At 38.1% G+C, this 26,089-nt stretch overlaps 1 long non-coding RNA gene across 2 annotated transcripts in view; it reads left to right on the top strand.

Annotated features, from left to right (window-relative positions):
• LOC131396524 (uncharacterized) overlaps window positions 1-26,089 on the top strand; it is a 98,037-nt gene that overhangs the window by 10,334 nt on the left and 61,614 nt on the right. The window contains exons 2-3 of one of the 2 annotated variants that reach the window (XR_009216577.1): window positions 12,058-12,151; window positions 19,425-19,533. This is a non-coding gene — a long non-coding RNA (uncharacterized LOC131396524). Of the gene's footprint in view, window positions 1-12,057; window positions 12,152-19,424; window positions 19,534-26,089 lie in introns of those variants that run through there. The other variant, XR_009216576.1, reaches the window with a different exon arrangement.

Genomic DNA, 26,089 nt, shown 5'->3' with positions numbered 1-26,089 from the left:
TTAGTGGTAAACACTTGTATTCTTTGTTTGTATAGCTTTATTTCATTCTCACTCTTGAATGGTAAGTTGGCTGAGTGTGAAATTTAGGTTGCCAGTTATTTTTCTCTTAGTTCTTTGAAGAAATATCTTTGAAGATATTTTGTTGCTGTTGCTGCTGTTAAGAAATGCTGTCATTTGAATTATTATTCCTATGTAGATAACTTCTGTGGTAGAAACAGAGATATACTTCCCAGGTTCCCATTCGAGGAGAGACTTGCTGTCCAGCTGCAGGGACATCACACAGCCTCTACTTGTCAGCTCTTTCAGGGTCTGCCTCAGCTGCAGAGAGCTGCTTTGCCTGAGATCACATCCTTCCTGGAGCAGTCTGCATCCTGTGACCGAACAAGGCAGGGATATAAAGGCCTGATTATTTCAGCCTAGTATAGGACACTCTGAAGGGTAATTCTTGCCCCTGAGTCCCTGCTGGGTTGACTGAGGTTTTGTTAGGCCACATCACAGTGTGACTTCTTCCTCTGCTCAATCCTGCTTCCACCCCCTTTGTTTTACTGGAGTTGATCCCTAATAAGCACTTTGCACCCAAAAATCTGTCTCATTGTCTGCTTCTGGAGAACCCAACTCGCATAACTTCTCTCTTCTCTAAGGCTGCATTTAAGGTCTTCTCATTGTCTTTGGGCTCTTCAGTTTCACCACGGTGTCTCTAAGTGTGGATTTCTTTTTATTTATCATTCTTAAGATTTCTTTCCTGAATTGGAGGGTTCATGTCTTTTATTAACTGTAAAATATTTCTAATCATTGTAATCTTGAATATTACCTCTGCCATTTTGTGTTTTTCCTTCCTGGAACTACAGATAAATAAATTGGAACTTATACTATCTTCCAAGTTTTAATCCCTCTTTCTTATTTTCTATTACATTATCTCTATCTTTAGTGTGCTATCTTCAGGGTAATTCTTCAGATCCATTTTCAGTTCACTAATTCTCCCTATACCTCATGTCCTAGAGCTGTATTTAAACTGCTTTTTAAAACTGTTGAACTTTGAATGAACACACTATAGTTTTGATTTGTAGAAAGTCTAATTGTTTTGTTTTCAAGCCTGTTCTTTTCATATAGTATCTTGTTCTTTTCATACTTCAGGTTTGTTTTTTGGCTCTTTAATACTTTGGAACATTTATTTTATAGTCTCCATCTGTTAGTTCTATTATCTGAAGTTCCTGAGAGTTTAATATTGCTTTTATTGTGTCTGCTGATTGGTTTTTCGTGTGTTTGGTAGTCTTGAATTTTGCACTTGTCTTCATCAGGGCTTTATCTGTGGGCATCCTATATGGTCTGGATGTAGGGCATGTCCTTCCAGAGAAGTTTTGAATTTGCTTCACCATCAGCCTGGAACCCTTTTTATATTAAATTTAATTTGGGGGTTCCTAGTCATTTGGGTTGTATAAATCCAAACCCCAAGCCCATATGAGAAGGAATTCATAGCTAAAATCTAGGTAAAATATTTTTTTTTTCCATACCTGATACAGGCCATGTCAGACAAGATTTTTTATTATAATTTCCTTCTATGAGTAGTTGGATTTTTTTTCTAGGTTACTCTTTCATCCATGACCTTCATAAATCCTGGTTTCTTTGGGGATCTTGGTTTTAACTTCCCAACTCATGTGGACCAAGGCCTTATTCCTTGTGAGCAGTAAAATAAAATCCCTAGGTGATAGAAACCAGCACTCCATCCCTTTCACCCCCTAGGGCTGCTAGCACATCTGCTCTCAAGATTTCCACTCTGGTTTTTAATTCTTTCTTTGCTTTTGGCTCCTGAGACTATCTTTTCCTTTTCATGAGAGGTAAACTGTGAATTCAAAATTATTTTTGTTCTTCTTTATCCAATATTTTTACGTGTTTTGTAGCAGGAGGATTTCAGGTTATCTAGTCTACATTATTGTTGGAAATGGAAGTGTGGTGTTTGCCACTTGAAATTAGTGGCGGCATAGCTGATAATGTGTAACATTTGTAAGAATTTTGAAGTATGAAAAATGATGGGCCAAATATCACTTCAACATTAGGAATACTCCTTGACCATACCATTTAGGAAAAAAGGAGTTACAGCAGCTGGCCAGTGATCCATTTGCTTCCTTTACCAGGGGACATTCCCGGGGGAAAGAAAAGTAGGCAGGTGATCTGCACCTCCAAGTAAATAGACTAACCATATTTGCCAGCAGGAAGAGCCCTTACCTACAGAATCTTCTTAACAGGATGTCACTGGCTAAAGGACTATTTATAGTAAATAAACTCAGAATGTATGGCTACATATGGCATGGTTACCTGGAGAATGTCATGTAGGCTACACAACTGTCTGGGAGAGAGAATGGAGATGTTTATAGTGTAAACATTCCTCCTGCTATGTGAGGTGATCTGTGACTCTCACTTAGAAACCTCATTTATATTTCTGGGTTAGTGAGTACATGTCTGTTGTGGGGAGGAAGGACCTAGGCAGCTCCCCTGCATGTCTAAGACTTTTTCTTTTGAGCCTCTTGATTACCTATATCCTGGAAATTATTTATAAAGCTTGATATTGCATAAAATCCTTGATTTATGGTAATCTAATTAGAAAATCTCCTTTGTGTTAGCCCACCATCTAAAGAAACCACTCACCTCCATCACATTATCCTGTTTTATTGTCTTTATGGTACTTATTTATTTATTTTTATTGTCTGCCTTCTCTCATTTCCCTAAAGTAAACTCTTTGAGAACAGGGACTTTGTCATGTTCACTGCTGTAGCTGTAGTGCCTGAAATAGTGCTTAGAATATTCTAACATAGTGACAAATATTTGTTAACTAGTGCTCAATAAATGCCTGTTGAAGGAATAAGATATAGTTCTTGCCCTCAAGGATTTTATGGTTTCGTAGGGAAATTAAAATAAATATATATCAGACAGGAAAAATATGAGGAATCAAGCCAGCACGAGACAGTAAAATAGAACGGTTATGAGTTTAGGCTTTGAAGTCACAGACCTTGGTTCAAGTCCTTGTTCTGCCGCTGAGTGTTGTGGACTGAATTGTGTTCTTCCCCAAATTCATATGTTGAAGTCTTACCTCTAGTACCTCAGATCTTATTTGGAGACAGGGTCTTTACAGAGGGAATTAAATTAAAATTAGAACATTAGTGTGGGCCCTAATTTAATATGACTGGTGTCCTTACAAGAAGAGGAAGTTAGGACAGAGATATACACAGAGGGAAGATAATGTGACATGGAGAATATGGCCATCTATAAGCCAAGGAGAGAGGCCTGGAACAGATCCTTCCCTCACAGCCCTCAGAAGGAATGAACCCTGCTGATACCTTGATTTCAGACTTCTAGCCTTCACCACTATGAGAAAATAAATTTCTGTTTAAGCCATCCAGTCTGTGGTACTTTGTTATGGTAGCCCCAACGAACTAATACACTCACCAACATAACGAGTATAGACTTCAATTTTCTTATCTGTAAAATGAAGAAAAATTACAGTATCTTCATACTATCTTGAGGATTAAATGTGAAAATGTATGCACAGTGTCTGAAACCTAGAAAGTATTTGATGCATGTTAGCTTTTATTACTAGTATTGAAAGCAGTATTCATTGTGGTTGTTACATCCTTTAAATAGCAGATTGCCTTATCTTTTACTATTTTGGAGGTGTCTCCAGGCATTCACATTTCCCTTCATTTTGAATTATCAAAATATCAGTTTAATAGAATTGGAGTTTTTAAATTTATGGTCCAAGCTATTCTCTAAAAATACTTCATATGCAAATTATCACAACCAAAGTGTGATATTTAAAAATAGTTACGACTGTTAGCGTAAGACTATAGAAGTCCATATACAGAAAAAGACCTAAAGTAGAATGTCATTTTATTTTTTTTTTTACATTTTATTGGAGGAACTTAAAAGGGATGAAGAGGATTTGAAGGTAGGTGATTTGAATCGTATACATTGGTAAATTACAAACAGCAAGTAATATATACTATATTCATGTGTAGGCAAAATATTAAACTTGCTTAGCCAAATACCTTTTAAGGATGAAAAGACCTCCATTTGCTTTGCCCAGAGCTTCTTTTGCAATAGTTGATAATGTCACAGACCTTAATCTATAAAAAAGGTAGCAGAAAACCCAGTAAAAAAGTACTTTAGAAAAGTGTCGGTCAGTGGGAAGGATCAACATCTCCAGAAATGAATGCTTTAGGAAAGAATCACATTTGCTTTTCCCCGATTTACTCTAGCTGTGCAAGGCAACCTTTCTTAGAGAGTTCATTAGAATTTTCTTTAATTGTGAATGGTGGAGGTTGGACTAGAAGAAAAATCTTTTCTGATAGTGGGATATCATTTTGTTTGTAACACAGGATCTTGAACATTATCGTGGATGGTAACTCTCAGTCTAATTAATTTGCCAATGTCAGGCATTGTCAGAAAAATGATACAAACAATAAACTTGCTGTCAGATAATAACACTAACATGTTGTTCCTCACACAGCACTTTTGGAAGGCTACCAGTTGGGGTTCCCAAGTTGTTTGTACTAGAGAGTCACCCTCTTAATCTGGAGCTTTTCCATTCGTGGAGGTGGTCGTGTGAAGGAAGGGAGGAGAGTGGAAAGGAGGTTCTAATGGGGAGGATACATGTGAAATGTTGGAAGATTTGGAAGCAATCCTATATTATACCTAACAAACAATTTGATTTTATTTTTTAAGAAAATATTTACACAAGTAATACATGAATATATGCTTTTGAAAAATTCGAACAATGTAGATGATAGTCCCTTATCATCCTTTCTCTTCTCTTCGAATTCTCATTTCCCCACCTCAGAGATAAAAATTGTTAACCCTTGATAAATTGTTAACCCTTGGTAAATTTACATTAATATGTAAGTAAATACACACATATATAATTTAAAAAACGTATACAAGATAATAAATACTCTTTAAGTTTTGTCCTGTGATTTGCCTTTTTTTTTCTTAATAAATATTGATTACAATTGGCTAGGTTGTACTGCAGTAACAAATTAAGGCTAAAATTCTAGTAGTCTGACCCAATAAATGTATTTTTCATTCATATTTCATGGATTGGTGAAAGAGTGCATCTCTGCTACACAGAATTACTCAGGGACCTAGGCTGTTGGAGGTTTCACAAGCTGTTACTGCACCATCTTGGTTGCTGTTATAGAAGTGCAACTGGAGAGCCATTCACGGGCTTTATACTGTCTCAGCCAGAAATGACACATATCACTTTCCTTCTAAGCCTAATGACTGGAAATAATTATAGTTTTTGGGCTCACTTAACTGCCAGAGGTATTAGAAACAGGAATAAATGTAGTATTTAGTAAGTATTACTATCTCTGACAATATCCTATAGCTATTTCAATATCAATATTTATATATAATTTTTAAATAACTGCATAGCAATCCATAGTGTGATTGTATCGTAATTCAGTTAACCATCCCTATGGATGGAGACTAGAGTCATTCTCATTCTTACAGTGTTGCAATGAACATGTTTGCATATATATCTTTGTACATATGTGGGATAGATTCTGAGTAATAGAATACCTGGATCTGGATCAAAGGGTAATTACCTATTTAGTTTTGATGCATACTCCAAAATTATTACCCAAAAGGACCGTATCAATTTACCCTCTCACTAACTTTGGACAGTATCAATATTTTTATCCTTTGCTAGTGTTGTGGATAAAATATGGTATCATTTGTTTTTAATTTGCATTTTTCTGATTGCTAGTGAAATTAACATCTTGTGATCTATTTATTTTCTCTCTCTATATATCCTTTGACTGTCTTTCTATGGATTTTTTTTCTTTTTCCTATTAATTTATAGGCGCTTTTTATAAATATATGTGTTTATGTGTACGTATATATGTATATATATGTATATGTCTGTGTGTTTGTAATATTTCCAGTTTGTGCATTATATTTTAACTTTATAGTTTAACTTTAAAGTTTATAGTAAACTTTTATGGACAGCCACTTTTAATTGTAATATAGTCACATTTATCATTCTTTACATTTTATTAGTGATTTTTGTGTCTTGTACAATAAATCTTCTCGACTCTGAGATCATAGATATAGTCTCTATTTTCTTTGAAAATATTTCAAGTTTTGCGTTTTACACATGAATATATCTAGAAGTGATTTTTGTGTTTGGTGTAAGATAGGGATCCAGTTTTATTATCTCCTTGTAGTCAATTGTTCTAGCATTATTTATTTAAAAGTCCATCCTTTACCTTAATAACCTGCAATGCCATCTTTGTCATATATCATTTTAATGTATACAAAGTTGTGTTTCTTAGTTTTCTACTGTTTCATTATTTATTTTGTCTATCCCTGTGTTGATACCAATACTGTCTTAATTACTATAACTTCCAAAAAAAAGTCTTGCTTTCCAGTAGGGAAAATCCCCTATTTCATTCTCTTTATTAGAAATGCCGTGTCTAATCTTGGGCTTTTGCTCTCTGAAATGTATTTTAGAATTGGTTTAAATTCCTGAAAAAGCACTGTCGAGATATTTATTAGTTTGGGAAAAAGTCATGACATCTCAACATTGTTGAATCTTTCTATATATTAACATGATACATCTATTTATTTAGGCTTTCTTTAATGACTTAATAATTCTCCATAAACGTCTTACACAGCTTTTCTTAGATTTATTTCTAGGTACCATATATATTTGTTTCTATTATAAATGATATTAATAAACTATGTTTTTAACTCTTGCTGGTGTGTAGAAGTACAATTGATTTTATATCCAGCCACCTTGCTAAGAAATCTTATTAATTTAATAATTTGTTTTTATTTATGTATAAAATATCATCTATGAAAATGTTGTTTTTGTTTCTTCCTTTCCAAACCCTAAACTTTTTACTTTTTCTTATCTTACTGCAATTGTTAGGACCTCCAGTAAAATGTTGAGGAGATGGGTAATTGTAGGTATCCAAGGTCTTGTTCTTGATTTTGAGAGGAATCCTTCTATAATGTTTCACCATAAGAATGATGTCCTGTATGGGGTGAGGAAATTCTACTGAACTCCTAGTTTGCAGAGATCTTTTCTAATGAGTTAGTATTGAATATTATCAAAACTTTTCTGTATCAATTAAAATTATCATATAGTTTTTTCTCTTTTAATCTGTTAATGTGGTAAATTAAGTTTATATATGTCATAGATTTTGCATTCTGGGATAAACCCAGTTTGGTCATGATGTATTATCTTTTTTTATACTGCTGGATTTGGTTGCTAACATTTTGTTTACATTTCTGCATCTATGTTCAGGGATGATGTGGGTCTGTAATTTTTCCTCTTTGTATTGTCCTTGTCTGGTTTGGATATCAATGTTATGGAAACTTCATTGGCTAAAGTGGAAAGTGTTCCTCTTTTTCTGATCTCTGGTGGAATTTGAATAAGATTGGAACATTTGATAAGTTGGAAATTCGGTAGAATTCACCTATAAAATCATCTAGGTTTGGTATTTTCTTTGTGAAAACACTTTAAAGTTCTGATTCCATTTTATAAGATGAAGTCATTTTTCTCAAAACAGTTTTGGTAAGCTATATATTTCTAGGAATTTGTCTATTTCTTTAGCTTTTCAAATTTATTGGCATGAATTTTTCATAATAGTCTCTTAAAAATTCTCCTCTTTATCTGAAGTTATGTCCATCATTTCATTCCTAATATTATTTTGTCTTCTCTTTTGTTTCTTGGTCAATCTTACCAGAGGATTTTCTATTTTATTAGTTTTTGCTAAGATCCATTTTTTGGCTTAGTTGATACCCTCCGTTGTATCTTTATTTTCCATTCTGTTAATTTCTTCTCTTTTATTAATCTTCCTTCAACTTAGATTTTATTTTGTTATTCTTTTTTTTACAGGTTGACTTAAGTTCACTAGTTTTCAGACTTTGTTTTTTAATATGTAGGTGTTTAAAGCTCTGCCTTCCCTTCAAATAATACTTTCACTGCCTCTCACAACATTTCGATTTATGGTACTTTGATTTTCACTCAATTCTCTTTTTTTCCTGGAATATATTTTTTCTTCCTTTACATTTAACTTTTCTATGTCTTTATGATTTAGATATGTTTCTTGTCAGTAGCATATAGCTGGATTTTTAAAAATCCACTTGACAATCTCCATCTTTTAACTGAGAAGTTTAATCCATTAAAATTCACTGGAATTTAGGATATGTTTGGATTTGTTTTAACTGTCTTCATGCTTTTTATTTGTCCTATTATTCTCTTTTCTTATCTTCTGCTCTCTCTCTTTATTTTGAATGATTGTTTTTATTCTTCTATTCTTTTTTTCCTAATTGTTTAGAAGTTAGACACTATATTTCTTTTCTTCTCAAGGTTTTACCTGTATTTTTTTCCATTTGTATTTAACTTAGTGAAGTCAAAGGTTAACAATATCTTAACACTCCCTACTGAATAGTAGAAGGTTCTGAACTTTGATTGTGCTCCATCAAATTATTTACTATTGTTGGTCAGTATTTTAGTTCTATCTTTTTTTAAACTCCTAAATTAGATCTTATTATTATAGTTATAGATGATATGTTTAAATTGACCAATTTCTTTAGATATTTACCAATATCTTTGCTCATTTTTCCTTCCTGTCTTTTAAAAATTCTTTTGGGATCATTTTCTTTCTTTCTGAAGTATCTTCTTATAAAATTCCTTCATTAAGTTTTCCTGATAGCATATTCTTGCAGTTTTTGTTTATCTGAAAATGTCTTTAGTTTACCTTAGTTAATGAAAGATAGTTTAGTTGAATATGCAGGTCTAGATTGACAGTGACTTTCTCTCAGGGCTTTGAAGATATTATTCACCCTGTCTGGTTTCCATTCCTGCTCTTGAGAAGTGTGCTGTTTTTCTTTTATAATATATAAACATAATACCACCGTGTATTTTGGTATAGCTATATATTTTACTAGATTCATGGATCATCATTATTTCTTATACTTTATCTTCTTCTACAATGAATTTATTATTTAGATTTAATTTTCTTTTGATTGAGGTGTTCTGTCTTGAATGATTTTCTCAGAAAAAGTGTGTAGGTAGTATAAATTCTGAGTCGTTTTGTGTTTGAAAATGCTCATCTTTGACTTCTTTTGTGGTTTGACCCTGCTCACTGCTGGGCCCGCTCTTCCCTTCTTTAAAAGTATTCATGTCAAGGCATACCACCCCAGAGCCATGATAGCAAGTAATTCAAAGCTTTAATACTTGCTCAGGCATAGACAAAGTGAGGGAAGTGAGTCCCAGGGAGACAGGGCCCACCAGTGAGAGGGCTCTCCAGCTTCCTTATAGGTGATATTCCAGCCAGACATAGAATTCTTGGATCACAATTTTGTGCTTTCAAAATTCTCTAAATAGTATCCCTGCTCTCTTTTTTTTTTTTCTGGATTCTAGTACTATCAGTGAGAAATATGATACCAGTTCTGATTTGCTTTTCTTTTTAAGTAACCTGCTCTCTCTCTGGAAGTTTGTATGATTTTTTCTTTATCTCTGGAGTTTAGAAATATCACCAGAATGTGCCTAAATATGTGTCATTTTTCATTAATCCTGTCTGGTACTTAGTGGTGCCTCTGCTATTTGAAATGTCAAGTATTTTTCAGCTCAGGAAAACTTTTTTTAATTTGTATTTCTCTCTCTGTTGTAAGATATTTTCTCCATTTGATCTTGTAGATCTAGCTTACTATTCCTAATTACTACTTTGTTTTTCACTTGGGGTTTTAAATTCAAGTGATGTTTATTTTTTAATTTGCCAGAACATATTTCCTCCCTTTAAATAAATCTACCCAAGAATTATCATTACGTTTTTATTACAGTTCTCCTTAGGTTTTTTTCCCTTGTTAAATCTGCCTCAATAGGAGCCACTTGTTCAGGTATGGTCCACAAACTCTTTGCCTGCTCATGTCAGCCAGTGGGTTAGATGCCACATGGAGTAGGATTGGGGGTCTCTTTGAGCAGCATAGTTCTCAATGCTGGGGAGGTTCAGTGGTCTCTGGCTCTGTCTACCCCTCAGGCAATCTCATCATTGCCCCAGGCTTGGTGGGGGAAGCCACTTTTCTCTGCAGTGGCTGAGTCTTCCTGGAGTTGTAAACAAGATTCCAGAGGCATGCATCCTCCCTTGGCTGCTCTGCTCAATTTTCTTGGGAACTAAATGTCTCAGATGGGAGTAGGATTGCCTTTGTCTTTAACAGTGGGCCATCCACCACACACACACACACACACCCCTACCTCTTGCCCCATTAGCTGTTCATTTTGTTTGTTAAATGATATTGAATGAAGCATGACACATGGATGTAATCTAGTCCAAAGCTACTTTTCTGGCCCTTTTCCTGCTCGTCCTTCATACACAAAGTATTTCACGCATGCTGAATTATTCTTCTGTTTCCTGAATACATGATGTACTTGCTCATTTCCAGATCTTCTATCAGAAAGTGGAAGAAATAAGAATGAGAGTATTAGAAACATAGACCCAGGCTGACATCGTCCCAGAATCTGTCTCCCAACCACATTTTTTAAAACAAATAAGGAAACCGAGGCTTGTTTTCAGGATCACATAGCTAGTTTTAGTTAATATTAGGACATGGTGGAATATGAATCCTGACAGGAAGGAGTGAGACTGGGAAGACCGTGTTGACAGGGGTGTCCTGCTGATGAGATGCAGGAGTAGAGGCAAGGTACCTCAGGAGAGTTGTTGGTTCATTCATTCATTTAATGTATATCGGTCTGAACTTCACCAGTTGAGTTAGGAGATGACAGGATAGAAACGGGTGAGGAATATTTTCAATAGAGAGTAGCTTCATCAAAGATCAGAAATGTGAAAGTGCATTATGTGTTTGGGAAAATAATTGGGAAAACAATTCAGCACTGCTGCAACATTTGGAGGCATAGCAGGAAATGAGGCTATGAAGATCAGGTGGGGCCAGATTGTGAAGGGATTTGTATTTCACACTTTGTGCTATATTTATTCAACCAACATTTACCAAAGACCTACTGTGTGTCAGGAGCAGTGCCAGCACTGGGGATATAGGAGTGAGAAAGACAGTGTTCCTGCTCTCCAGGAGCTATAGGAATTAAGGAACTGATAGAATGATGTGCTTTAAGCCTGTAGATTGAGAAAGTTCACTCTAGTAGCAGTGAAGGGGAAAGATACTGGAAACAGGGAGTCCATATAGGTAGAATACAGTTTCCTTAGTTCAAGGGAGCAATGATGCGAGCCTGGACTATAGAGGGTGATGGCTGTTGGCAGAGCAGTTGTAATAGAGAGACATGCATGGGACAGGGAGGAGGTCAAGGAGGCAGGACCTAGAGAGGGAGGCATGGCAATAGCCTCTAGCTGCATCCTTCCTTGTCTGGCCTAAAGATGGTGGTGATATTGGTCGTCTCATCTCTTGTTTCTGCTTCCTATGGGTTCTTGGAGAGAGAAAGTCTAACTGCCCATCTTACCCCACATGGCTTGAAACATTGCATCAGTATTGCCAGTAAACACAGAATGTTGTTAGCCAGGTTAGAGTTCATAGTCAACTAGTTCATCATAACTGACTTATTGGAAGCACTCCTGTGGAGGAATTCAATTATTTTCTAAGTTTTTGCTCTAGCAGTTAGAGATCCCTTTGAGGCAATTCTGTGAATTATCTCATATAGCTTTTGTAGAAAGAATTGTTAAATAAGGCAATATTGTATAATTGTATGTATAGTTTGAAAATATGTATAGTTTGAAATATTTAGAGACTTAGTTTTTGTTATCTTCGTTATCTTTTAACAGCTATAAAAATAAAGGGAAAATGGCAACTGCCATTTTAACAAAGGATATTTTACCAAATATCCTTTCTCTTTTCTTTTCTTCCTCTTGGCATCTTGTTTAAAGCTGTTTTCTTACAATATGCAACAAAAGGATTTATTCCCTTGACAGTATATTTAATAACAAACGATTTAGCAGACACTATTGATACCTTCCAAATAGTAATTTCTTCTAAGCAAATAAGTGTTGAGAACATTTTGTTACATTATATTTTTCTCCCTGTTTACAGCTCCCAGGTTAGCTATATATGTAAACTGCAGCTTTTCTACCAAGCCTCCGTGACAGCATCTCATGCTATTTTCAGCCTTGAGGATGGACACATGGTAGGATATCTTTATTTTTTCCCTTTTCCAGTTTGCATAGATCATGAGTCAACAAACACTTGGTGAATGCCTAATGTGACAGAATACCAAGTGCCATAGAAAGACAACACGATACCTGAATTGCAGGGACTGTTAATCTAAATGAAAAGACAAAATGCCTTCATGGGAAGACATATAAAAAGTGTGGCAGAACTTCCCAGATGTTGTGATGTACCCTGGCACATGTGTTTGCTCCCTTCCCATCATACCCCAATTGCGGGTCCCAATGCTTTTCATGGCCATGTACTTACTTCCTACTTATCATGTGTAGACAAAGAAGGGAAATCATCTACCTCAATATTTTGGGAATAAGATCCAGTGCCTCCCAGGAGAAAACAAAATCTGAATGAAGTACCATCTAAATAAAGTGGAGAATAAAAGTTTGAAAGGATATCTCAATATTTATGAAGTCCTTTCTAATCTGTTTAGTAGTAACCAGTGGGAAATAAAAAATGATATAGCTTACAAACTTGCTGCCTGCCAAGAGTCATAAGCTCATGAGTTTAATCAGAAAAAGTCAATGTTTCCTTATTTGATGCTGCTGCTCCTTCAAGTGTACGTTCAGAGAAGAGGAGTGGCTTCCTCCAACTACTGTCTTTGGACTGGGGCCTCTGCTGTGCTCTCCTCCCACCAGCACCAGGCCAGAGCAGGTGCTTCGAATACTGTCAGAGAGTCATCAGAGTCGGCATTTTCTGATTCTGTACCATTTGCGATCCCCCCTCCTGGGTCCTGTGCTCTTTGAGTTACAAATGTCAGGTCTGAGTCCATTTCAGAGATGCTGTGGGCCAGCAACCTCAGACTCAGGCTCTCTCATAGTCACGTAATTGTCGTTTCTTATGATCTCTGATTTCTGTTCTGGACTCTCAGTCCTTCTCGTGCACTATTGCTGAATTTAAGTGCATTCTATCAGTCAAACTTATTAATTTTCTGTACAATGAAATTATAAAAATGTAATACGATATCATTTTAGAATTGAGACAAATGAAAGTGACAATTATAATTTAAAATGTAAACCTTTTGTTTAGCAGAACTGAAGTCAGGAATACATAGAATTTTGGACAAAAAACCTAGAGATACCACAGATTTGGGTTTTATGATCTAAAAATGGCCTAAGTGCTTCCTACAGATTCTCTAATACCAGATTCTCTGTAGCATACTGAGTCAAGTGGCTTTTTCTTTTTCTTTTTGATGTAGTAGATTGAAAATGTAGCTCCAGAATCTTGACTCCATGAGAAAAACCGATCTAGGTGGGGAACGGTAACTCGAATACTCAAAAGGGCCAGGCAGGAAATGTACATGAGTGAAGCCCACAGCTGCCACACATTCTGACAAACTATTTGAGGAGATCTTTGGGTGTATGGCTTTCCTGGTCCAGAAATTTTGAAAATATTAGTTACTATAGGTTAATCTGGGCCTAAAAATGACTACTCCAGAAACCTGTTAAGTATGTTTGCACAATCTTCTGGAACTAGCATTTCCCTGAAAGGTACCTGCCTAATCTTTTCAAGTCTCTACTGTGTTTCTCTGAGTAACTAATTACTTCATAAGGACTTTCCAGCTCATTAGACTATAGTGTAGCCTCATATGCCCTTAAACTTCATCAGCAAGCAAAAAATAGGTAAAGAAAAAGGTCAAGATTACAAAGAACCGAAAAACTGTCATGGGAATACAGGTTTCTCAGTGTTGACACCAGAGAATCAGATATGGCTGAGAAACAGCAGCATCTTTCCTGAAACATCATGCTCATCTGAACTAAAGTTGTTATAACTCATAGGAAGAGATCCATCTCAAAGGCAAATGACCAAGGTTGCTATGGAGATGATGCAGGAAATGATTCAGAATATTGCCTAGAAATATATTTCCTTGAATATTGATAAATCCCATGCAACATGTGTCAGTCTATGGCTATTATAAAATGAATGGGTATCAAGGATTCTTAGTGACTCTGTCCTTAAGCTATGCCCATGATGTGTAACCTACCCTTAGTTGCCATTATAGGTATGAAAGTGGAAACTTCCAAATGACACTCTATGCCACAGAGTTATACACAGAGTGGGTGGTTTTCAGATTTGAGCGTATGTGAGAATAATTAAGAGTTCTTATTAAAAAGTTGGTTTTATTCTGATTCAGAGGATCTGCAGAACATGTTTCGAGACATGTTGCTATAAAATGAAAGAATGGGGAGCATCATAGAAGTTTTGACTTGTTTTCGTGATAAATTGTCTTGTTCACACTCTTTGGAAGCCATCCCTTCAGCTACAAAATGTTAAGATTCCTTGAAGAAAGGCAAATTGTTCAGAGCCCTTTTTTCATATATTCATGATGACTCCAAAGTTTATACTCCTTATCCAGAACTTTTCTTTGAACTCCAAGTGTGTTTGTCCAAGTATCTACTGGATGCCTCTACTTGACTGTCTAATAGACTTCTCCCACTTCACACAGCTACACTAAAATCCTCCCTCCCAGCCTGATCCACTGACTGTTTTCCCTATTTCAGTTAACGGCACCATCATTCTTCCAGCTGCAGGGGCCAAAAAACTTGGAGTCATCCAAGGAATTATTTTCTTTTTTTCATACCCCATATCCAATTGGCTGACAAATCCTTTTGCCTCTACCTTCAAAGTATATCTAAAATATGATAATTTTCTCCCACCTCTTGATACATCCTGTCCAAGCTTTTAACCATCTCTCACCTGAATTATTGTCTCCTTACTGGTCTTGCTTCCATTCTTGTTCCCTTATAATCTGTTCTCAACACAGCAGCCAGAGTGTTCTTCTAAAATTAAAACCACATCCTGTCCCTCTTCTGTTCCAAGCTATGCAGTGGGTTGCCCATGTCTTTCAAAGTAACAGCCAAAAAACTGAGATTGACCTATAAGGTTCAAGATCTCTCTGACCTCTTCTTACACCTCTCTCCCACCTGCTCACTCTCTCCTAGGCTCACTGTCCTCCACACTATTCCTTGAAGTCACAGGGCCTTTGCACTAGCTGTTATCTCATTGTACTAGTTGCCTAGAATGCTCTTTCCTGGGATATCTGAATGGCCCCGTTCCTCACCATCTTCAAATCTTTGCCCAAATGTTGCCTTCTCCAAGGGCCAAGTCTTACTCCTTTATTTAAAACTTTGACCCCCTTTCCCTCCTGTGCATCTTATCTACCGTGAGCCCCCAATCCCCTTTGCTCTGCTCTGGTTTTCCATAGCACCTCTCCCCTGGTACCATACTGGATTAGTTTTTCATTTGTTCATTGATTGATTTAATATCTCTTATTTATTGTTCTTTTTCCCACACTGGAAGGTAAGTGCCACAGGGAAGCGATTTTTATCTGTTTTGTTCACTGAAGTGTCCCCAGTGCTTAGAAAGGTGCTTGGCACATACTAGGTGCTTGGCACATACTAGGTGCTTGATAAAGATTTACTGAGGAAACTCAATGAAATATTTGTGGAGCAGTTACTAAAAGTCAAGCGCTGATCTAGGTTCTAGGAATACAACTGTGAATAGACAGGCCAGCTCTGCCTTCTTGGTGCTGACATTCCTAGCGGGAACTCACTGCAAAATAGCAGAACTGCAGGGCGGGCAGCATTTTGTATAGAGGGACAGCCTGATGGGGCTGATAAAGCAGCCATAGCAGTCAGAGATGGAGGAGAACACCTCGTTGCAGCCGTAAGCAAAAGACGGAGTGGATCACAGAAGGTGTGGTGTGCAGGAAAGCTAAAGCTTCCAGGAAACCGAGAGTGTATTACAGTGTACAGAAGTGCAGGAATTACAGAAAAGAAAAGTGAGCATGAAGAAGAAAGACTATGTAGGAGAAAGAGAAAGAAACTTATGTAAAGAGCAAATAACAAAAACTCCAAGTAATAGTGGCTTAATCACACAATGATTTATTCCACCACATAAGAGAAATCCACAGGAGGGAGCCACATATTGGATGGAAGCTTCAAGATCCCATCAGCCACCCAGTGTCCTATGTCTTTCGTATCTCTCAGCGTTCCACCATCCTCAGCACATGCCTTCTATCCTCAAAATCACTTCCGGGGAAGGAGGCAAAGGGAAGGGCAAAAGAGTGCATCTCCTGGCTGAAGAATCTTCCAGAAATTAACGCAGAACTTCTCATGGGACTAGAACTTAGTCACCTGGCCATCCCTAGCTGCAAAGGAGTCTAAGGAAACTGGTCTCTTAACCTGGGGCATTGCCACCACACATATCTCTGCCATAGGAATAAATGGATAAATTTTAAGTTATTAGAAGAGGATCCAAGATGAAAACACAGAGCATAAAAGAGCTGGACAAAGACCTTGATTTAAACACACCTGGGAGGAAGAGTTGTTAAAATTGTACTGTCTGCATAATTTGATATCACTAGTTCTGTATATTTGTGTGCTGTGGAGTGATTAGCAGGGAGGGAGATTTCAAAGTTACAAAACTGATGTCCCCAGAAGAGATGGTGAGAGTTTCAAATTGAAAAGGTGCTTTGGTATTTATCTAATTAATGCTTCTGACATGGAACACTGACTGTTTTTATGTCCTTTGAATAAAAGGAATGTAGGAAACTAAGACAATGGATGTATTTTCAGACCAACACATTTAGGGAATCTTTGTAAAGAGTGTCAGGAGTCATTTGTTTTTAAATTTATTCTAACATTAATATTTTAAACAAAAAAGGAATAAATGTACAAGATAAAAAAGGAATAAAGGTACAGTGAAAAGTAAGTCATTTCCTACCCCAGGCCATTAGAGCCGTACCTTCTGGACTTCCAGTGGCTCTGCTCACAAGCAGCCACTCTCATCAGTTTCTTGTATGAGAAGGAGTCATATAAAACTGGTGCACCGGGGCCGGCCCAGTGGCCCAAGTGGTTAAGTGCGCGCACTCTGCTGTGGCGGCCAGGGGTTCGCCGGTTCCGATCCCAGGCGCTCACCAACGCACTGCTTGGCAAGCCATGCTGTGGCGGCGTCCCATATAAAGTGGAGGAAGATGGGCACAGATGTTAGCCCAGGGCCAGTCTTCCTCAGCAAAACAAGAGGAAGATTGGCAGATGTTAGCACAGGGCTGATCTCCTCACAAAACAAACAAACAAACAAACAAAACCGGTGAACCATATGAAAAGGAATGCTTGGTTCTTATTGTTAACAGTGAAAACTTTGATTTGTAGGCATTAAAAGGAAAAGAAAGCTCAAATGATACCCCCTTTAGGAGCCCCTTCCTTGGTTAAGCCAGGCAGGTATTGTCACTGCCTACCCAACTCTTTCATGTCTTTTTATAACTATCATTATTTTTTATTGTGGCAAAACTTACATAACACAAAATTTGCCATTTTAATTATTTTTAAGTGTATAGTTCAGTGGCATTAAATACATTCACATTGTTGTGCAACTATCACCACTATTCATTTCCAGAACTTTTTCCTCATCCCAAACAGAAACTCTGTACCTGTTAAATACTAACTCCTCATTCCTTCTCCTCCTAGTCCGTAGTAACCACCACTCTACTTTCTGTCTCTATGAATTTGACTATTCTAGGGACCTCCTATCAGTGGACTCATACAATATTTGTGTTTTGTGTCTTGCTTATTTTACTTAGCATAATGTCTTCAAGGTTCATCCACGTTATAGCGTGTCAGAATTTCCTTTCTTTTTAAGGCTGAATAATATTCTGTTGAATGAGTATGTGAGATTTTGTTTATCCATTCATCAGTTGATGAACGTTTGGGTTGTTTCCACCTTTTGGCTATTGTGAATCATGCTGCTATGAACATTGGTGTACAAGTATCTGCTTGAGTTTGTGCTTTTAATTCTTTTATATCCTTCATGTCTTTTTATAACACGCTGTGTTTTATTGTAGTTGATGTGTAGATGCACAGATGCTTTAAATTCCCTTTTAGATTCTAATCCCTTGAGAGCAGGGCTCATGATTTTTTTTTCGTTCACAGACTCTCTCATTTGGTCATTTAACAATTATATATTGGGCACTTGCTGAGTCCTGGGCACTATGCTAGACTTTGGGGACACAGAGTGCAATGAAGAACATGACCTCTGTCCTTTTGCAGCATAGGTCTAGTGAGGGACTTTTTTTTTTTTTTTTTCCTCATTGCATCTAGAACAATGCCTTTCACATTGTAAATATTCAACAAATATTTGTTGACTTGGTTGACTTATTTACTTCATGTATCCTCAGTGGTTCCTAAGAGTGTCAGATCAGTGATTGGGTAGCAGTAAAAGTATTTGGAACAAATATAAGCTCTATGAGACTAGGAATCACGCCTTTCTTGTTCACTATTGTATTTCTAGCAAATAGGATGGTGTCTGGCACACAGTGTGGGCTCGATAGTTTTTAAATGAATGCTGATGACATAACTTGTTCTAATGAACTCTGCCCATATATTATGGGTGGAAAAACTGAGCCACTTAAGAAAAGTAGTGACCAAGTAGAACCTGGGTCTCCTGACCTGCAATCTGATGCCTTATGCTCTCGATCACACTAGTATGTAAAATTAGAACTGATGTTCCACCTTTCTGCGAAAGATGTGAACTTAGGTGTGATCACACACAGTATGGAGAAGGTTTAAGGCCTTAAAATTTCCTAAAAATGATAATGAATCAGATTCTAAAATAAGCTTGTCAAATGCTATTCTTAAATAAAAAAGATAGTAGTATATGATGTTGAATTGCTATTTCTGCTGTGAGGGGTGAGGTGTTACTGTGCTGCCTGGTTGAGAAGGCTTCACCAAGCTGTGTCTAACTTGATATATATTTTCTCTGCTCGTTCAACTCAACCCCATTCTTGGGGTTTGGAAATGATGTTTAATTCTTGACTGTCCATGAATTACTTAGGCCTTTTGGATCTTTTTGAGCAACCTGGTTCGGAAGCATTTAATCCTATGTTATATGAGTTAAAGTTCAAATCACTTTATTTCATTAGGAATTCTAGCTAAATTTTTCATGAGGGAGAAGTTTGAACTATTTAATTATTAAAAAGTTTTTGGATTATTTGTGAATATTAAAGCCAAGCTATTCTAAAAATTTCAGATATTTCAGTTTCAAAAAAGTCTCCAGTATTTGAAATGTGTGAATTCATTTTATAATAAATCCTAAGAAGGGCATACATTGGAAACCCAATGAGAGCATAGACTAAATTTACACCCAACTTCAGCTGATCAAGTCCTGAAACTATCATTGGTCTGCTGGAGTAGATGATCTTAATTCACAAGGCAAACCATTTTGTGTCTATAAATGTACAGAGTTTGCCATTTTAAGAAGAATGAACTGAGCAGAAATTCTCCAGAACAACTTGAAGAGAACAGAGTGCTATCAGTGCTGGTCCCAGAGTTACAAAGGACTTGGAAACTGTTGGAAAAAGAAGAAACCTAAAGGTCAGGCTTGTTGTCCTTTGTTGATGCTCAGATTTTCTAGATAATGAAATATGTTTTTCCCTTTATGACAACAGGAAATGCTCAGAAATCTTCAGACTTACTATAATTTGTCATAAGAATGCAGATATTCCATCAATTTTGTTGTGGTTGTGGTGCATTTCCCGTCATACACTTTTCTAGAGTCAAGAGTAGGAAGATAAAATGACCAAGTGGTGGCCCATGATGTTTGGACCTTCACTACCAATATTATGTGATTTGGGTGACATATGTACAAGTGCGCGTTGTGATAGGAAGGGTCAGAGCAATAACTAGAGGTCATATGGTGAAATCAAAGAAATGAAAATAGATTTTTGTCAAAAGTGCTTGTCTTGGTGACTGACTCAACTTTGATGTGTTGGTTTCCTTAGTGTTGCCCTGTCTGTGTCCCAGAGAATGACAGGGCTCTTCCTCCAGCAGGCCACCTTTTCTCCTTACCCAACACATGTAGTGAAAGAGCAGGAGCTGAAGTGGGAAAGCCTCTTTATCAACAAGCTTCTCCCCAGATCCTGCCAGACAACTCTCAGAGCCATGGAGGAGAGATCAGCAATTCTCGCTGTTTTGGTCAGTTACATATATCCTTCAGAAGAGAGTCTGACATTTTGCAATACAGGTGGAGAGAAGCAATCAGGATGGGGAGAACTGAGGCTGGAGGTAGGAGAAAAATATAGGAGGACAAATCTAGGGTTGAGTATTCTCCCCAACATCTAAGACAGTGAACAGAAAGCTAACACCATGGCACTCCTAGCTTCTAACAATTTAGACAACTTATTGAGGGCCCATGTACTATGCCAAGTGCTTTGCAGCTAGTACCTCATAAAATTCTTACAACACCCCGTGAAGTTAGGTATTATTCTCTGTCTCTACTTTACAGATAAGAAAACCAAGGTCCACAGAGAGTTAGTAACTTTTCTAAGATTATGCAGCAAGAGAGCACAGAAACCAGAATTTAAACTCAGGTGCGGTCTGACTCTAAAACAGCTCTGCCATTCTGCATCTCCAGAATAAAGTATGCCTTTTCCCAACCGCCGGACAGCTCCACAAAAGTCCACGTATGGTCTGAAGACTGCCTCCCTAAGATTAGTCAAGTGGCCGGCTGGAGCCCCAGGCCACTCTTGTTCTTCCAAAGGAGGTTAGCAGAAATGATGACGAGATATGGATCTTGAATATATGAATTTTCTTCACATCATAGTAGTTGCTTTACAGAATATTTAGGCTCCTATTGTCCAGCAGAGATTGTGCCACCGTAAGAAGAGAGAAGTTTGCCAGACCTCTATTTTTACAGCTCCATATATTCTTATGCAGTTGTCATCAAGTTGTTACTTTAATACCAGAGTCAATCGTATGTAACGTTACAGCAAAACACACCTGACATGCTCATTAAAACAAATATCACATTTCCATAATCACTGTCAATTGAAAGATACACACACAGAGGCAGCTGGAAAACTAATGAGGTTTGTTCAAGTGGCAGCTGCCCTCCACATGGTACACATGTTCCAGGAACTTTCATGAGACTCCCCAGCCTCCTCCTGCCTTCCTCACTTCTCTTAGAAGAAGAGTCTAGACTAGTATTGTTAACTGGAAAATTGTACAAGAGAATGGAAGGGAGCAATCTGATGAAAACTGAAGTTAGTAGTGAGGGAAAGTGACGTTACTGGAAAAAAGGAGTATTTCAGAGGGGGTATTGCTAAATAGGAGTGAGGGCAAAGGAGGGACTTCAGGAAGGGCCGTCATCTGATATGGTATGATGGTTTCATGTACTTGAAGAAGGGGACGATTTATTTAGTGCTGCTCCCAAGGGCAGAGTGGAATCTGCCAAACTGGGGCCCGCCCACAGTGGAACAGGCTGGAAGGTCCAGGGCCTGCAATCTGACCAATGCTCAGGAACAGGGAGTGCAGAGAGGTCTAGGATATGCAGAGTATTCCATGATTTTCACACTGCTTTCAGTAAGTCATCTTCTTTGATCATCCTGACCATGGAAAGAGAGGTGCTATTGCCCCACTTTTTGCAGATGAGGACCTCAAGTCTGCAAACAGTAAGCAACTGCTTGAGCTCACATATCCAGAAAGTGTCAAAATGGGGATTGGAACTCAGGAATTCTGACTCTAAGACTAAACAAGGGGACGTTCTAACAGATATGCAGAGCATTGCCTTGCTTTGTGGGGAGGGAAAAGATCTAGCAGCAGGAAGCAGAGGCCCTGCTATGGAGCTAGGATTTAGTGGTAGGTCTTGAGTCTCTAGAAGGCCCCCTTGCTTGCCCCTGGTGGCAAGTAAGCATCCCAAGATCCTGTAACCAGAAGATCCTGGGGGCGAAGGCAGGAAGAATGGGGACCAAGATGGCAGTCAGTTTGATAAAGCACTGTGGTGGGCATATTTTAACAACCCAGGGAAGGTGGGATTATGATCTCCATTTAAAAGGATTGGTTCGGGGCCGGCCCCGTGGCTTAGTGGTTAAGTGCGCGCGCTCCGCTGCTGGCGGCCCAGGTTCGGATCCCGGGTGCACACCCACGCACCGCTTCTTCGGCCATGCTGAGGCCGCGTCCCACATACAGCAACTAGAAGGATGTGCAGCTATGACATACAACTATCTACTGGGGCTTTGGGGGAAAAATAAATAAATAAAATTATTAAAAAAAAAAAAATAAAAAAAATAAAAGGATTGGTTCGGCATTGGGACAGGGCTGAATCTACTATGGGTAGCAGTGAAGTGGCCTCTACTACAGGGGCAGGGACATAAGCAGATCATCCCAGGACCAAGGAGAGAGATGGAGGTGGGGCTAACCACCATAACACCAGTGTCCAGCAGTGAAACTGGCTGCCTTATAAAACAGGCTGGATGCAGGGGATGCGGTAGAGGGGAGCCCTATGTTGGGGAAGTAGTGGGAGATTACATGACATTAAAGGTCCCCTCCAAATTGCAGCATCTATAATTCTATAAATAAAGTGCTGCTGGTAAGATCTTCTGTCTTTATCAGTGGGCTTATTGGGTACCTACAAGGTGCCTCACCACACCCCTCACCACTCCTTCCCCGCTCCCAGCCACCCCATGGCTCCTCAGAGGCTCACACTCTTTCCCAAAACAGTTCCCATAATGGCTGCAGGTAGATCCTGATCCTAAACATAGCCATCTGTGAAAAGCTAATAGCCCCACCCTATCAATCACAGCTACTGACCACTCAGCTTTGTGCAGGCCAGTATATTCTGAACAGGGATATCCTCTATGTGGTAAGTTTCTCAAGGGCAAGGACCATGCTCATCTTCCTCTGAATCCTCAGTGCCAGTGCTAAAGCCTGGTACATAGTTGAATGACTGGAGAGTGATGAATGAATGAATGAATGAGCACAGTTGCCAAAGAAGACTTGAGAGAGGAAGATGGTGTTATCTCCAGGATCATTTCATCTTATTCAAGGAGCTGATTGAGCCAAAGTCCACTGCTTCCAAAATACATAGTCATCTCCCATTTGGCCCATATTGTGAACTGGGAGTGACTATTCGTAAAGTCATACCTCGGAACGGCCACCCAGGGTAGTCCCTCCATAGGTTTAAACTGATCTGCAGACTTTCCTTTGTGCTCCAGCATAGTCCCTTGGACATAGAATGTGCTGTACAAATGTCTGTAATGGTGAATAAGTGCCCAAAGTCCTTGCAGTAAGTCAGTTTCATGTATTCAGTGGTTTCCTAGCCCAGACTCTGAGAACCTGATATAATAAGGCTCTAGGGTTTGTTGGGATTGTGAATCGTGAAAGCTTATCCTATACTTTAATGGAATATAAATTCTCCACTGAGGGGCACTGCACCTGGGGGTGCAGAAATGCACTGTAGCTTTATTTACAAAGTAGTTTGAGTCTTTAACAGAACCCTGCTCAGAATCTGATGTTTTTTTTTCCTTTTTAAATATGATTCATTCAAGTATTCTTTTTATGACTCCCCTTTATCTAAGATTCTTTAAGGGTAAATTGTTATGTGCAAATAAACTTTTAAAAATTAAGAAAAAAAACAACCCTCGTTGCTTCTGAGCTCATCAGAGTTTCACTAAGATCATCAGTGACCTCCAGTCACTAAATTCAGTGTGGAATTCTTTCTCTAGGAAAATACTGTCCCCCGCTGGCTTCTGTTAACACTATATTCTGGTTTTCCTCTCGGTAATGTGGCTTCTCCCTTCCCAGTATCTTTCACAGCTCATACTTCTATATTCAGAGGTTAAATTGTTAGAATTTCTGAAAGCTTGGCTCTAGGCCCCTTCTTTCCTAACTCTATACTTGGTTCCATACCATGGCTTCAATTGCCTTACATGACTTTCAAATTTATATCTTCAGCTCAGATTCCTTCTCTAAGCTCCAGACCCATTTACTGCTTTGACATTTCAATTTAAATATTTTAAGTCCTTCTAACTCAATTTGTCCAAAACTGAACTTGTAAAAATTGAACAGTTTCTCCTGAACTGACTTTCTTCCAGTGTTTTCTCTTCCAGCCAATGGCATCACCAACCAGCTGTTTGTGTGAGTTATCGGCTTTGGAGCCATTCTTGACAAGTCCCTCTCCCTAACCTCCACACAAAGTCCTGTTGATTTTATCTCCTAAGTACTTTTCAAATTCATCCTCCTATTTTCATTCATTGCCATCATTCTAGTCTAGGCACTTCCCGTTGGTCACCTGGGCTACTGAAGTAGTTTATTGACTGGTTTCAGTGGCTCTGTTCTGATCTCCAATCCGGACTCTGCAGTGAGCTTCCTAAAATACATCTGTGATCACACCACCCCTTTGCTTAAATCCCTCCGTGGATTATATCCTACTGATCTTAGGGTAAATATCAAAATCTTTGAGGAGACCTACAAGGCATGGTCTGGCCCCTGCCTACCTGGCCAAACCTCATCTTGCCTTATATTTTGCTTTTCCCCTCTGTGTTTAGCTACACTGATTGGAGCCACAAGCCTTCCTATTTAGTTCAATCTTCATATGTTACTGATGAGGTGACAGACTAAAGGTTATTAAATGGTTTTCTTAAGGTCAAAGCAGACTCTTGTCTTCCAGGTCAGTGCTCCTTCTGCCACACAGCCTGCACTGCTTTAGTTCACGAGTGTTATCCTATTCTAACGTGACCAAGAGAGCCCCACAGAAAAGAAGGAAACAAATAGTGTGTGACTGCTTATTCAACTCTAGGGAAACCATTGATTTCACTTAATTAAGTTCTTTTTAAAAATCCAGGATATAGTCAGAGTCTGTAAAGCTAATAATAGTGTCTTTCTTTGGATGAAAAGTCTTTGGAACATCTTCAGTCCATGAAATCATATTTGAAAAATGCTCATGTATTATCCTTGTCTAATGATAGGATGAAAATGTGAAATAAAGATTAAAGGTCAGTTGTCAAATGTAGCTATTAGCCAAAAAAGTCTTCCAGGCTGTGTTTCCTGAAACCTTTTGAGCCCTGACATAGTTGATGAACAGAGTGAGTTTGAGCTGTGAATCATTAGAGCCTCCTATCTGACAAGGTTTCCTTGGGTAGCAGCCTGGATATGTTCAAGTCCTGAGTTATCTGATGCTCCTTTGTTAAACTGCCTCAGAGTGTACTTTGTCACCCTATTATTGATGGAAGGCCAAAATGACAGTGCTCAATTGTGAAAAGCTTTGGGGACTATTATGGGAAAGTGCTTATTTCATGAATTAATTCTTTTCACTGCCACAGAGACTGAGTTAATGCTTTCACTCAGTTGGGAAGACATGGACAGCCTATAAGAATGATCTTGAGGTGGGAAATGATGAAGTGCTCATTGTCAAAAGTGTAATGGATGTCATATTCTGAATAGCTGTGCTCTATTCGATGAGTCCATGGTTAGACATTGAAGAGAAAAGCGTTTTCAGCCTCTTTATCCTCTAGGATTTTTTAAAAATTTTAGAACTTTAAAAACAAGCATTAGAAATGACCCCTCCAAAGTACTTTTTAAGTTTACTAAAGGTTACCATGGTAACTAAATTACTGCATGACTAAAGGAAGTGTGTTTAGTGACGTTTTTCAGTCCATGTACAAGTTCCCTGTTTATTAAAGAGAAAATGCCAGGGGTTGAGCATATCATGCTCTTTGTTAAGGAAGAGAATGGACATTCTCTGGAGGAAGTGTAGACTCAGCAATGTGAAGGAAATGTGTCAAAGGCTTCTACATTCGTCTTCACATAAGTGCCTGATGACATTAAAAGAATGAAATTGTTCAATAGGACACCATTCCTCCTTGCAAGAGAGTCAGAAAGGCAGAGTTTTAACTACAGGAATGGCTTTGAGATGATCTGGTGGTAGTTTCTTTTCTACATACATTTTTGTGTACACCTATGTTCTATGCATTGAATTTCATACCATACTGGGTGATTTTTTTCATGATCTGAAAGTGGAAGCAGGAACTAAAGTCAAGCTTTGATACACATTTTCAGAGGATGTTATGATTGCTGCCCTGGGATTTTGCTTCAAGTTTTATAGACTAAGTTTTTTGTCATTTATGTGTGTA

This window comes from Diceros bicornis, chromosome 33 (genome assembly GCF_020826845.1).
Source record: "Diceros bicornis minor isolate mBicDic1 chromosome 33, mDicBic1.mat.cur, whole genome shotgun sequence".
In the NCBI taxonomy this organism is placed as follows: Eukaryota; Metazoa; Chordata; class Mammalia; order Perissodactyla; family Rhinocerotidae; genus Diceros; species Diceros bicornis.
This window is presented reverse-complemented; position numbering and strand designations above follow the sequence as displayed.